This window comes from Mesoplodon bidens (assembly GCF_964165515.1).
Source record: "Mesoplodon bidens genome assembly, chromosome: 8".
Taxonomy (NCBI): Eukaryota; Metazoa; Chordata; class Mammalia; order Artiodactyla; family Ziphiidae; genus Mesoplodon; species Mesoplodon bidens.
The window spans coordinates 110,429,580-110,442,925 of record NC_138165.1 but is presented as its reverse complement, the minus strand read 5'-3'; positions in this window follow the sequence as shown (position 1 = coordinate 110,442,925).

The window sequence follows — 13,346 nt, the reverse complement described above, 5'->3', positions numbered from 1 at the left end:
TCTTCAGAGAACTGCAACTTAATGGTAGAAGTCCAGGGATTTTAGAGCACAGGAGTGATTTTTAAATTTCTTTTTTTGGATGGGAAAACCTCTTTTTTTATACTCATAAGATGCTTAAAAATATTTACGCATAGCATTTCCCAATGGAATTTTTTAAAAGTAAAAATTAAGGGGCATCTGTTTATCTACCATGATTCAAGAGCTTTATGTTAGAAAAAAGATGTTAAAAATTTTGCATGTAATAATAAATTCTTATTCTTGAAGTGAGAATGGAAATTTGAAACTCCCTCCCTCCAAAAAAAAAAAATTCTCCCATGCTAAATTTTAAGACTATCACATAGTTTCTGCTGATTCAGGACTTTATTTACAATGTTGAAAACAGGTACTTCAGCCAAGTTTAAATACAGGGAGAACTATATATTGAAACATTTTTGGCTCACAAATAAACACATGAATTAGCATGGCTGTAATTTTTTCAATTGGATGAAAATGACAAATAATTCCTGTAGAACATCTTCTGGAAACCTAAATCTAGGGATACTAGGGATATTTGTCAGTAAATCCTTCTCCTGAATAAGCTCCTGTGTAATGTTCTTCTTCTGTCTTCTGGAAGCTTCAGTAGCCAGCAGTGGGGACTCTTCCTCAAATTTGTCTTGATTTCCCACCTCCACACTGTTTGCTCTATGTGGTATAATTACAAGAACACTGGATTTAGAGGTGGGAAAATATGAATGCTTAAAATCAAACTTCTCCCTGATTTTGGTTAATTATACAACCTTTCTGTATCAGCTAGCTATTTCCACAGTAATGCTGCATAACAAACATTCCCAAATGCAATGGCTTTTTGCAAATTTTTACCCTCATGTTCATGGACCTACATGTTGATGTCATGGAGCTGGTCAGCCCTGGGCTCGGTGGGCAGCTCTGTTTCAGACTGTGGGTCAGCTGGGCTTGGCTCTGGGCTTTAGGATAAACTCAGGTCTGCTGCTAAGTTTAGTTCAGGGGTCAAGGCTGAAGAGGCAGCAACCACACAAAGGAAGCTCTTTTAATAGCAGACCTCAGTGCATAAGAGAAAGGCAAACTGCCCAAGCACGTCAAAGGCTTGTGCTCCTTCCCCATCTGCCTACATTCCATTGGACAGTGTGTCCCAATGTGATGGAGCTGCTTGGGAGTGGAGGTGTGTATTTGTGGATAATCACCCAAACTATCAGACTGCCCAAAGCCATCTGTAAAACTGTACTGCTTCCCACCTCCCTGGCTGCTGTGTGTGTGTGTTCGACAGACCCAAGTGTCTGTTCCGTGGTGAGATCAGCATTGTCCTGGTCTAGTTGTCCAAACACAGGAATAAGAATCGACTGGACTGACACACAACTCTCCTCTTGTAACTTCCTGGGGCACTTCAGTGGCATGCACCCCTGCAGCAGGGCTAAGGGGCGCTCCTCTGGCTGAGCCCCTCTGCCTGGTTCCAGCGACCACAGCTTTCCCTACTAGCACACTTGTTTGGTGTCTATCCCCCCCACCAGCCTGCCTGACCCTGTGTTGGTGGAGGGACTTGATAGCTAAAGTTGTTCTTTTACTTTTCCTTCCTAAGAGCTGTAGAGACCAGGACAGATAACTGCTTCCTTCTCTTTCTTTCTTTCTTCTCCTAAACTCATCCCAAGTACAAATCTCATCCAAAACACATCTTTGATAATCTGACATGAGTCTGGCAGCAAAATAGGATTCTTAGAGAATTTATGTCACCATCTTGATAACGGAACATTCCCCAGTGATTCCCTTAGAACATGTCTGTTTAATTCAGAGTGGTTTGGGAATAGAGCTGCTTTTGAAATGGACCAGCTCGTGGTCAGCTGCTGTACACATGAGCTGCTTTAACCTGGGAGCATGTGAACTCTGGTTTGTGAGGATGGTTGTCTTGTTTAAGGGACAACAAACAGTTGTAGAATTGCTGGTGACCCAAGGGTGAAGGGTCTCTCTGAGAGCTCTGTGGTCCTTGGCAGTTATATGTTCAAAGACAGAGGCTTTGCTTCTGTTGCATCAGAGCCCATAACTTCCAATTCGTCCTGACAGGGAGGCATTGAAATCTTTCGTCTGAAGCTTTGGTTGAACCACCGTTTGGGGAAGTGTAAAGTCAGGAAGAGATGCAGTCTGTTGAGTGCACGGTTGCAATGAAGACGTTACTGTATCGGAACACAGAGAGTTGAGCCTACTTGACCCAGATGTCATAGTGTCAAGTGTCACAAGGCCTTTGAGCCTGGAAGACTCAAACCCTGTTTCTACCAGTTAACACTGTGTCTTAGACATGCACTTAATTGCTCTGAACCTCAACTCGCTCATCTCTAATGAATACAATCGTACCTCACCCCCACTGGGTGGTTGTGGGGATTTGAGATAATGTAGCAAAGCAGCCAACACAAGGTGCCGTTGCAAGAGGCTGTAAAGCACAGGTGTTCAAGTCCTGTTTGCTGGTGTCGTCCACCTGGATTGAGTCAGGAATCTGTCTCTTACCAGGTGCGTGTCCCTGGGAATGTTGCTTCACCTGTCTGAGCCTCAGTCTCTGAGTCTGTAGAATGATGATGGATCACCTGCTTTACAGCTGTTTGTGAAGGTCAGATGAGGTGATGCGGCGTGTCAGTTGTCCTGCACGAAGAGTCATGGCGAATCCCGTGAAGTTGAATGCCACAGGAAGAGGTAGGGCACACACCATATGTCAGGGCCAAGGTTGAAGGCCACCTGACTCAGGTGGACACTGGTGCCTCTAGAAAGGCCTCTCTAGGTTGCATTGGTCAAAGGTAGAATGAGGCTGGTCAGCTCACCTCCTGAGCGGTCTTGACTTATGGCTCAAGGCTGCGTGGCCTGGGAGACCAGCGGAGTACGATATTGTAAGGACATCCACACAAAGCAGCGTTGATCTCAAAGATGGTCTGGTGGGAGGCTGTCAGAAACTGGGGGAAAGCCTTAGAGATTCTCCATGAACTAGGCGAGGCAGAATAACTACTTTTCCGTTGAGATAGAGTCTGGCTGCCTCTCACTAAGCCTTGATGTCTTGTTTTGGAAAAGGATTCCAAATCATTTGTTTCTCCACTTTCCTTGAAGAAGGATCATTGTCTTTTTCCTCTATTTATTTATTTTCCCAACATTTATCCTCAGGCAAAACACGGCCACATGCCAGCTGCTTTGTCTTCACACCGGAGGTTTTGACTTTGTGTGGGGTGGGGAGTGATGAGACGGGCTGAGAAATGTCAGCCCCCATGGTGGGGGAGGGAGGGCCAGCTGGGGACCCTAAAAAGCCACAGCCTGGAACCCGTGAAGCCTACACCAAGGGCTACAGCAGGGACCCATCAGGGAATGGAGGCCAAACCCTGCTAGAGTTTTACACTGAGTCCTGACACACTTTCCAAGGGTTATACTCCCAGGGTGAATCTGGCTCAGCTATAGCTGGGCTGTAGCTGGCAGATTCACTCATTCTGTTAATATTTTCTAAACATCTACTAGGCATTGGGCAACACCCCCTAGTCCTTGCCACAAAGGCTCAGGGAGAGGAACATGAACCAAATAATCTGAGAAATAACAAACAAGCAGTGTCTGGAAGAAAAATACAAAGAACCATGAGTGCCTCTAACAGGGACGTGATTTACTCCAAGGAAGCAGAGAAGATTCTCCTGAGAAAGTGAAATCAACAGAGCCTTGTACTGATTCTCTCAGTATATGTGAGATTGGGCTCCCTGGAAACAGACCAGCAGAAGGGTTACCAGGCAGTGTTCCCAGGAGAACTCCACAGGGACATGGAGGAGGCTGGACACGGGGACAGCTGACCTATAACGTGGCTGCAAATAAGACCCCCAGGCAACCGGCAGGTAACTCTGCAGATGGGATGCTCCTGCAGAGTCATCCCAACAGAGGGGAGAGAGTTGGGTCTCTGTGTCCCCAAGTCAGGTGGTCATTGGCCATGGCACACCTCTGGGACCAGGAGAACCCTGAGTCAGGAGTTCCCTGGGGCTGAGGGCAATTCCCAGTAAGGGAAGCAGCCATGAGCCATCAGCAGCCCTTATTCCCTGCAGCTGAGGAGGGTGCATCTGTCTGGAGGAGGGAAGCTGGATGGAGCACCAGGGAGCCGTCACAGCCAACAAATCCTTGTTGAAAGCCCGCTGGGAGTTAGGTCCTCTTCTAAGTGTCGGGAGTCAGCACGAACAAGAGGGACACTCTCCGCCCTCACACCAAGTGCTGATAGTTCTAAAATCTCACCCCATTCCACCCCTCTCCCCTGAGATCTATGCCTGGATCCCCGACTGCCTACATTATATGTCCTCTGGGATGGGACACACACACACACACACACACACACACACACAGAGCAAACTTAACATGCACAAGCCAGGCTCCTTATCTCCCCTCCCCCGACCAAACTCACTCTTCCCACAGCCTTTCCCATATCTGCTGGGGGGAAATTCATTCTTCTAGTCCATCAGGCTGGAAAGCACCCATTTCCCACTGATCAGTTCTACCCTCATCTCGAATCCAGAATTTGACCGTATCTCCCCCTCCATGGCCACCACCTTGACCCAAGCCTCCATTAACTTTAGCTCTCATCTGGATTCTCACCGTAATCTCCTCTGGCTTCCCTGTTTCTGCCCTTGCCCCATGAGTCTATCCTCAACCCAGCAAGCGCTGTGATCCTGATAAATCACGTGTCAGTCGATGTCACTGTGCTGCTCAAAACTCTGCAGACCTGATCTCATTTAGGACAAAGGTCAAGCCTCACCATGGTCTCTATGACCCTCCTGTCACCAGCTTTATTTATTGTCCATCTTTCCAACTGAAATATAAGCTGCATTGAGGGGAGAGTTTTTATTTATTATTGATGTTTTTATACCTATTCTACTTCCAGTACCTAGGACATGAGCTAGTACATACTAGGTTTTCAATAAATGTTTGGTGCATAAAAGGAATAACTTGATTGCTTAAATCTCCTCCCCAAACCTCTCTTTGGAGAACATGAAGCTACTTGAAATGGAGTTCAATATTTCACATCGGCCAACAGGATGTGCTTTATGTTAGCCCCACCTGAGACTGAACCTTCCCTGTTTTCAGGGCGCCATCCCCATCAAGGGCTCAGACTCTGTACAAGGCAGCACATGCCTGAGTCTTGCTTGCAGTGATCGACATGGGAAGGTCTTGATCACTTTGGGATTGTTTCTTTGAATTGACTCCAGGATGAGTGTGGACCAGGTGGAGCCCAGATTCTGTTTGAGTTAAATCACAAAGAGAACTTAAAGATACTTCCTGTATCTTGTTCCCCTTCAGCTTCATAGAAGGAAGAAGATAAAAAAGGAAGGTTTGATGGCCAAGCCTGTATTTGATCACTAGAGGGTGAAGCCATGGGTGGTGGAGTCATAAAAAAGAAGAGATGCATCACATGGTGAGGATGAGTTTCTCCTTCCCAATTATCCCAGGGGCTGATTTGAATCATGGAGAAGGTCAAAGATCCTTGAAAGGAAGAACATGCAGTCCTGTGAGTGGGATGGGACGCCCAGCCTGAGTGGAGATGGAGTCACAGTGAGGATCCAGCCCATCAGCAAAGATTGAGACCGAACACTCTGCCTTCCCCCTGAGTTTTTTTTTTTTTTTTTTTTTTTTTTGCTGTACGCGGGCCTCTCACTGCTGTGGCCTCTCCCGTTGCGGAGCACAGGCTCCGGACACACAGGCTCCGCGGCCATGGCTCGCGGGCCCAGCCGCTGCGCGGCATGTGGGATCCTCCGGGATAGGGGCACGAACCCGTGTCCCCTGCATCGGCAGGCGGACTCTCAACCACTGCGCCACCAGGGAAGCCCCCCCCTGAGTTTTATACAGTCAGAAAAACAGATTTTGTCTCCAAAAATTCACATCGCATGAATTTTTAGTTATGAGTGTTCTTCAAAATAGACCATTTCCTCTAGTTAAATAAAGAACTTGTGAGCCATGAGCTGAACTTCTCTGAAAACAGCTTGATTTGCAAGCCAAGCTATATGTCTAAGAATGGATATTGACGAGGTCCAGCCAGCTGGACTTTCCAGGAAATCCTCTGGGCTACATTCACAGAAGCTTCTCCCTCACTTTCGTCAACAATATAAGTTTGTAACTAGATGGATGCCTTTCCCGAGCTCTAAACTTTTTATTTTCTGGGATTCTGTCATAATTACAAATTTTATTCTCAAAACACATGAAATTAATTTTTCCAACTTATCTGAAACCTTGAAAAAACAGAATGAAATTAGATACAGAGGCCAAACCCAAGGCAATCAGAGCTACAGGGAGCTGCTGTCTTGGCCTTGTAGGAGGGCAGAGAGGGAAGTTGGTTGGAGAAGATGCCTGCACAGTTGGGCCCGAGGGCTTGGATCAGAACTTACTGCCAGCAATTTGTCTGCGTCTCCCACCCATCTTCCAGCCCAGAATATTCGCTTCAGTTCCCAGGAAGCAGTGCTATCATCCTGGATTCCAGAACCAGAGTAGCACCCGGGCTGACTCACCAGCTGACCCTCCAGTTAAGCGACGAGACTCCCAGATAGGAAAGTCACGTTTTCCACAGGACCTGCATCCTAGCCATTTCTACAACTGGGGACCAAGATCTGGGATCTTTCTGTTCTGATCTTGAGAAAAGTAAAACATAGGATTCTGTGTCTGGAGGAAGAAGACCCAGGTAAACCCCGAGAAGGCCCAGGACAGGATGAGGACACAAGTCCTGCAGTATATCCCAGAAAGGTGGCTTCAGACAAGCAACTAGTCAGTTCACCCCTCCTACCCCTCCCACCAGGGCGAGCTGGAGGAACTACCCATGGCTTCTCTCCATCGCCCTTCCCTTTATCTGTCCACGCCCATACATAAGTGAGGATAAAACTCAATGTACAGCCCAGAGAGCAATTTTCACTGGGCACCTATGGAGGAGCAAAGGGGGTCTCCCTTTCCTCAGAAATGATTCTCACCACCTTCCTCCCAGAGACGCTGTTCATCCACTGGGCTCTAGTATTCAGCCAACAGGGAAGGAGGAATTCCTACACTATCTCAGCCATCTGGGGAAGTTACAGTGGACTCTGTGACACAACTCCGGCCCCCTGGGCATTTAGAATCTAAATTCCCGATGTGGTGAGAAGCTCAGGCCTGATGTTTATCATCTATAGATAGCAGGCTACATGGCCTTCTGGATATTTACACCCTCTGAGGAGAGATGGTCCTTAAAGGTACAATTTGGCTTCTCTAAAAAGGTGAGAGAGTGAAGACCCAGACAGTGCAGCTTGCCTAGAATGAGACGATGAATCACACAGAAAATGAGAAAGAAAACATAATCTCCAGGCTTGCAGCCCATGGGACCATTTTCTTTTTGTTGTTAAAAAAAGCACAAATTAAAATGAATCCATGTGATACCATAAAATCTTACTTCACTGATAAGTCAGACACAGACAAATATCATATGATATCACTTGTATGTGGAATCTAAAAAAAATGCTACAAATGAACTTACTTAAAAAGCAGAAATGGACTCAGAGACATAGAGAACAAACATATGGTTACCAAAAGGGAAAACTGGGGAGGGATAAATTGGGAATTTGGGATTAACAGATACACACTACTATATACAACATAGATAACAAGCAAGGACCTACTGTATAGCACAGGGAACTATACTCAATATCTTGTAATAACCTATAATGGAAAAGAATCTGGAAAAGCATATATATGTATATATATACATATATATATATGAATTACTTTGCTGTACACGTGAAACATTGTAAATCAACTCTACTTCAATTTAAAAAAAAAGAAAAACAAACTTCATCTGCTGAGAATATTGCTCTATTTAAAAGCATGAAGGGCTGTCTCTAGTACAGAACTTGCTTATTTAAGTGTATTTTTATAAGTAAAATTGGACCCATTTTGTAAGTAGAAAAAGATTTTGTGCACTTAAAGACTGATTAATTTTTTAATTTATTCACATAGAAATATTTTCAACTTCCAATTATACACAAGACATCTTATGCATAAATGAGTATAATTCCTTTCCTTTTAAAATTTACTCAACATACATAGCACCTTGCCCCAATATTATTTATAATTGTGTTTTAAATAAAGAACAATGTATCTTGGGAAAATAGGAAGGTAAGTGTCCTTTTTTAAGCCTCTAATGATGTGCACTGCAGAAGGTGAGGATTAACTGAGAGAAGCAGCAATGGAAAACTAGGAGAGAGACATAAACTATCTCACTTTTGTGCCGTTCAGGCGTCTCAACGTGGGAAACAACAGATAAATATCTTCAGTCCTCATTTCTTAATAGTCAAAGATGATGCACTAAAAGGCTTTGGGTTTCATCAACAGTGTGATTTGTAGTTGCATGTCTTGAGTATCAGGTGACATGGGACACTGCTACAACATGCTACTTGTTCACTGGCCAGAAACATGTCCAGCCAGGGGACAAGGCAGGCCAGAATGCCATGGGATTAACACCCTGAAATGGCCCTAAAGCAAGGATGGGTGGAAGGTGGTGGTCCAATAGCCAGACTCCTTGCCCTCGAAGGTGAGTTGGGTGCAGTTTCCCAGGGGGACTGAGCCTCAACTGCTCACAGTGGAAGCTTGCTTATTAATGTGCCCTGTGTTTGCTTTCTTCTTTTTCCAGTGCTTCAGCATATCATGAGGTCCCCCTAATTGCAACCCTTCCTTACCCTGCTGGACTTTCCTGCTTGGTAGACAGGTTTGAAGGACTTTGTTAAGGCAGACATTCTCATGCAGATCATTTTGAATAGCCAGCCTGCTTGCCCAGCCCACCTGTTGCCATGGTTATTGCACAGAGGGGACCAAGCCGACTATGGACTCAGAACATGTTCCTTCTGAACCCCAAATCTACCAGTTTGCATCTGCATGTTTGTTCCCCAAAGTACTGGTTCCAGATTATTTCCCAGAAACTGGCAAGGAGGCTTGTTAACATCACTCAAACTTTACTTCTACAGTAAACTTATTAACTAAACAAATAACACATTCCACAGTTCTTCCTGACTCCACCCCCATCTAAGCTAGACCAGTGGCTGGATGTTGCCCCAGGTGGACACGAAACGTTTCCTTAACATTTGCTTCAGGCAAAGTTGGTGCCCAGACCACCACCCTGGACCAGCATCAATGGTTTGCTTGTGTAAGCAGCACTGAGGTTTGGGTTTTTTTCTCCCATGGGAGAAAGCATAATAAAAATCTATCAACCGGGCTTCCCTGGTGGTGCAGTGGTTGAGAGTCCGCCTGCTGATGCAGGGGACACAGGTTTGTGCCCCGGTCCGGGAAGATCCCACATGCTGCGGAGCGGCTGGGCCCGTGAGCCATGGCCACTGAGCCTGCGCGTCCAGAGCCTGTGCTCCGCAACGGGAGAGGCCACAACAGTGAGAGGCCCGTGTACCACAAAAAAAAAAAAAACCAACCATCTATGAACCAGGAGGGGAACCCTCACCAGATACTAAATCTGTTGGCACCTTGATCTTGCACATCTCAGCCTTCAGAACTGTGAGAAATAAATGTTGTTTAAGCCACACAAACACACAAAAATATCCATTAACTTCAGAAATGATTGTAGACCTTTTTTTACTTCTTTGGCCAGAGGAGTGATCCAGCTGTTGCTCTCCTGACCTGCCCTTGAGAAAGCTGCAAACCTTCTGTGTGACACAAAAGCCGGAGTTTGCTCCCAGGACTCACCCATGCCTTCCTTAGAACTGCAAAGTCTTTCCCTTTAATATTATAGATTACTTAGCAGTGAGTCATCGTAATCTGAATTGTCCGATCTCTTACTATATTTGGGGACCTTCCTCCCCATGTGTCCCTGGAAGATTCCTGGTGACCCTGAACTCAGGCAGGGATGCTCGGACCACTGTAATCTTCCCAGCTGAATGCCGTCCCGTACTGACATCAAGCATCTAGCAGTGGAGACCAGAACGCGTTGGCAATGGTCAGAAATGAAAGACCTTTTCTCGTGCTTTGTATATCCTAATATCACTTGGCAAACAACCACACTGGAACACCTGAGTGTAAATACGATTTAATCCTTATTATTTGATTGTAAATCCCAGCATCACAGGAGCATCAACAAAATGTGCTTATTCTCTTTCAGCTAAGAAGTTCACCCTCACATGGGCTACTCATTACAAGGGTACAGGAAAGTGTTTTCAGGGCTCTGTAAATATTCTAGGAGGTCTTTTTGGAATATTTTGCTTTTACGACTCTAGTTGATTGAAAAAACTATGGTTGAGGAGGTATGACCAAGATGGCAGGGTAGGGGGACCCTGAGCTCACCTCCTCCTGTGAGTACACCAAAATTACAACTATTTATGGGGCCACTATCTATGAGAACAGCCTGAAGACTAGCAGAAAAGATTTTCCACAACTAAAGATCTATAAAAGGAATCACAGTGAGATGAATAGGAGGGGAAGAGACACAGTCTAGTCAAGATCCATACCACCAGGTAGGCGACCACAAATAGGAGGATAATTACAATTGCAGAGGTTCTCCCCAAGGATTGAGGGGTTGAGCCCCACGTCAGGCTCCCCAGCCTGTGGGTCCTGCACTGGGAAGATGAGCCTTCACAACATCTGGCTTTGAAGGCCAGCAGAGCTTGAGAGCAGGAGAGCTGGAGGGCTGTAGGAAATAGAGACTTCATTCTATAGGAAATAGCGACTCTATACTTAAAAGGCATGCACAAAACCTCACATGCTCCTAGTCCCAGCGCAGAGGCAGTAGTTTGAAAGGAGCCTGGGTCAGACCCACTTGCTGATCTTAGAGAGTGTCCCAGAGAGGCAGGGGGCAACTCGGACTCCTCCTGGGGACATAGATGCCTGCAACAACCGTTTTTGGGTGCTTGTTCCTCTGTGATGACACTGGTGCTGGCAAACACCATTTTGAAATCCTCTTTCTAGCCTACTAGGACCAGGGGCTTACCTATCCATCAGTGGGCTGGCACCAGTCCTGGAACCCCTGGGCCATGCAGCAGACACCCACCAGCAGGCTGGCATCAGCCCTGAGCACCCCCAGGCTGCACAATCAGACATGCTGGGACCCGGTTCCACCCACCAGTGGGCCAGAGGCAGAGCTTGGCAGCCAACCTGGCCAGGGGCCAGCCCAGTGTACCAGAACACTCACAGTAGTTGGACTCTCCACAACAGAAGGCCCATGCAGCCCACGTAGGGGGCACACCTAGAGCATAGATCTCTGCTGATCAGAAGGAAGTGTGCTGCTGGGCACCACAGGACATGTCCTACATAAGGTCACTTTTCCAAGCTTGGGAAACATAACCAACCTACCTAATACATAGAAATAAACAAAGAGAATTAGGCAAATAAGGAGACAGAGGAATATGTTCCAAATGAAGGAACAAGACAAAACCTTAGAAAAAGGTCTGAACAGAGGGGAGGTAGGCAATCTACCTGATAAAGAGTTCAAGATAATGATCAAAATGATGCTCAAAGAACTTGGAAGAAGAATGGATGAACACAGTGAGAATTTCAACAGAGTTGTAAAATATAAAAAAGAACAAAGCAGAGCTGAAGAATACAATTAGTGAAATTAAAAAATACCTTAGAAGCAATCAAGAGCAGATTAATGATACAGAGGAACAGATCAGTGAACTGGAAGACAGAGTAGGGGAAATCACCCAAGCTGAATAGAAATAAGAAAAAAGAATTTTTAAAAATGAGGATATTTTAAGAGATCTTTGGGACAATAGCAAACACAATAACATTCACAGTATAGGGGTTCCCGAAGGAGAAGAGAGAGAAAAGGGGGCAGAGAACTTATTTGAAAAAATACTGGCTGAAAACCTCCCTAACCTGGGGAAGGAAACAGACATCCAGTTCTAGGAAAGACAGAGAATTCCAAACAAAATGAACCCAAAGAGGCCCACCCCAAAATACATTATAATTAAAATGTCAAGAATTAAAGATAAAGGGAGAATCTTGAAAGCAATAAGAGAAAAACAACTAGCTAAGGACAAAGGAGCTCCCATAAGACCATCAGCTGACTTTTCAGCAGAAATTCTGCAGGCCAGAATGGAGTGGCATGAGATATTCAAAGTGATGAAAGGAAAAAAACCCTACAAACAAGAACGTTCTACTTGGAAAGGCTATCATTCAGATTTGATGGAGAGATCAAAAGTTTTACAGACAAGCAAAAGCTAAAAGAGTTGAACATCACCAAACCAGCTTTACAAGAAATGTTAAAGGGATTTCTCTAAGTGAAAAAGAAAAGGCCACAACTAGAAATGTGAAATGTATGAAATATACAACCTCTCAAAACTGAACCAGGAAGAAATAGAATATATGTACAGAACAATTACCAGTAATGAAATTATACTAGTAATTTTAAAACTTCCAATAAACAAAAATCCAGGACCAGATGTCTTCATGGGTGAATTCTACCAAATATTTAGAGGAGACTTAACACCTCTCCTCAAACTATTCCAAAAAATTGCAGAGGAAGGAACACTTCTGAACTCATTTTACAAGGCTACTCTCACCCTGATACAAAAACCAGAGACTCCACAAAAAAAGAAAATGACAGGGGTTTCCCTGGTGGCACAGTGGTTAAGAATCCACCTGCCAATGCAGGGGACACAGGTTCGAGCCCTGGTCCAGGAAGACCCCACGTGCCGCGGAGCAACTAAGCCCATGAGCCACAACTACTGAGCCTGTGCTCTAGAACCCACAAGTCACAACTACTGAAGCCTGTGCATCTAGAGTCCATGCTCCACAAGAAGAAAAGCCACAGCAATGAGAAACCCACGCACTGCAGTGAAGAGTAGCTGCTGCTCACCACAACTAGAGAAAGCCCGCATGCAGCAATGAAGACACAATGCAGCCAAAAATAAAATAAATAAAATAAATAAATTTATTTTTTTTAAAAAAGAAAATGACAGGCCAATATTACTGATGAACATAGAGGTGAAAATCCTCAAGAAAATATTAGCAAACTGAATTTGACAATACATTAAAAGGATCATACAACATGATTAATTGGGATTTATCCTAGAGATCAAGAATGATTCAATATCCACAAATCAATCAATGTGATACACCACATTAACAAACTGAAGAATAAAAATCAAATGATCATCTCAATAGATGCAGAAAAATCTTTTGACAAAATTCAACATCCATTTATGACAAAAACTTTCAACAAAGTGGGGATAGAGGGAATATACCTCAACATAATAAAGGCCATATATGGCAGACCTACAGCCAACATCATACTCAATTATGAAAAACTGAAAGCATTTCCTTTAAGATCAGGAACAAGATAAGGATGTCCATTCTTTTCAATTTTACTCAACATAGTATTGGAAGTCCTA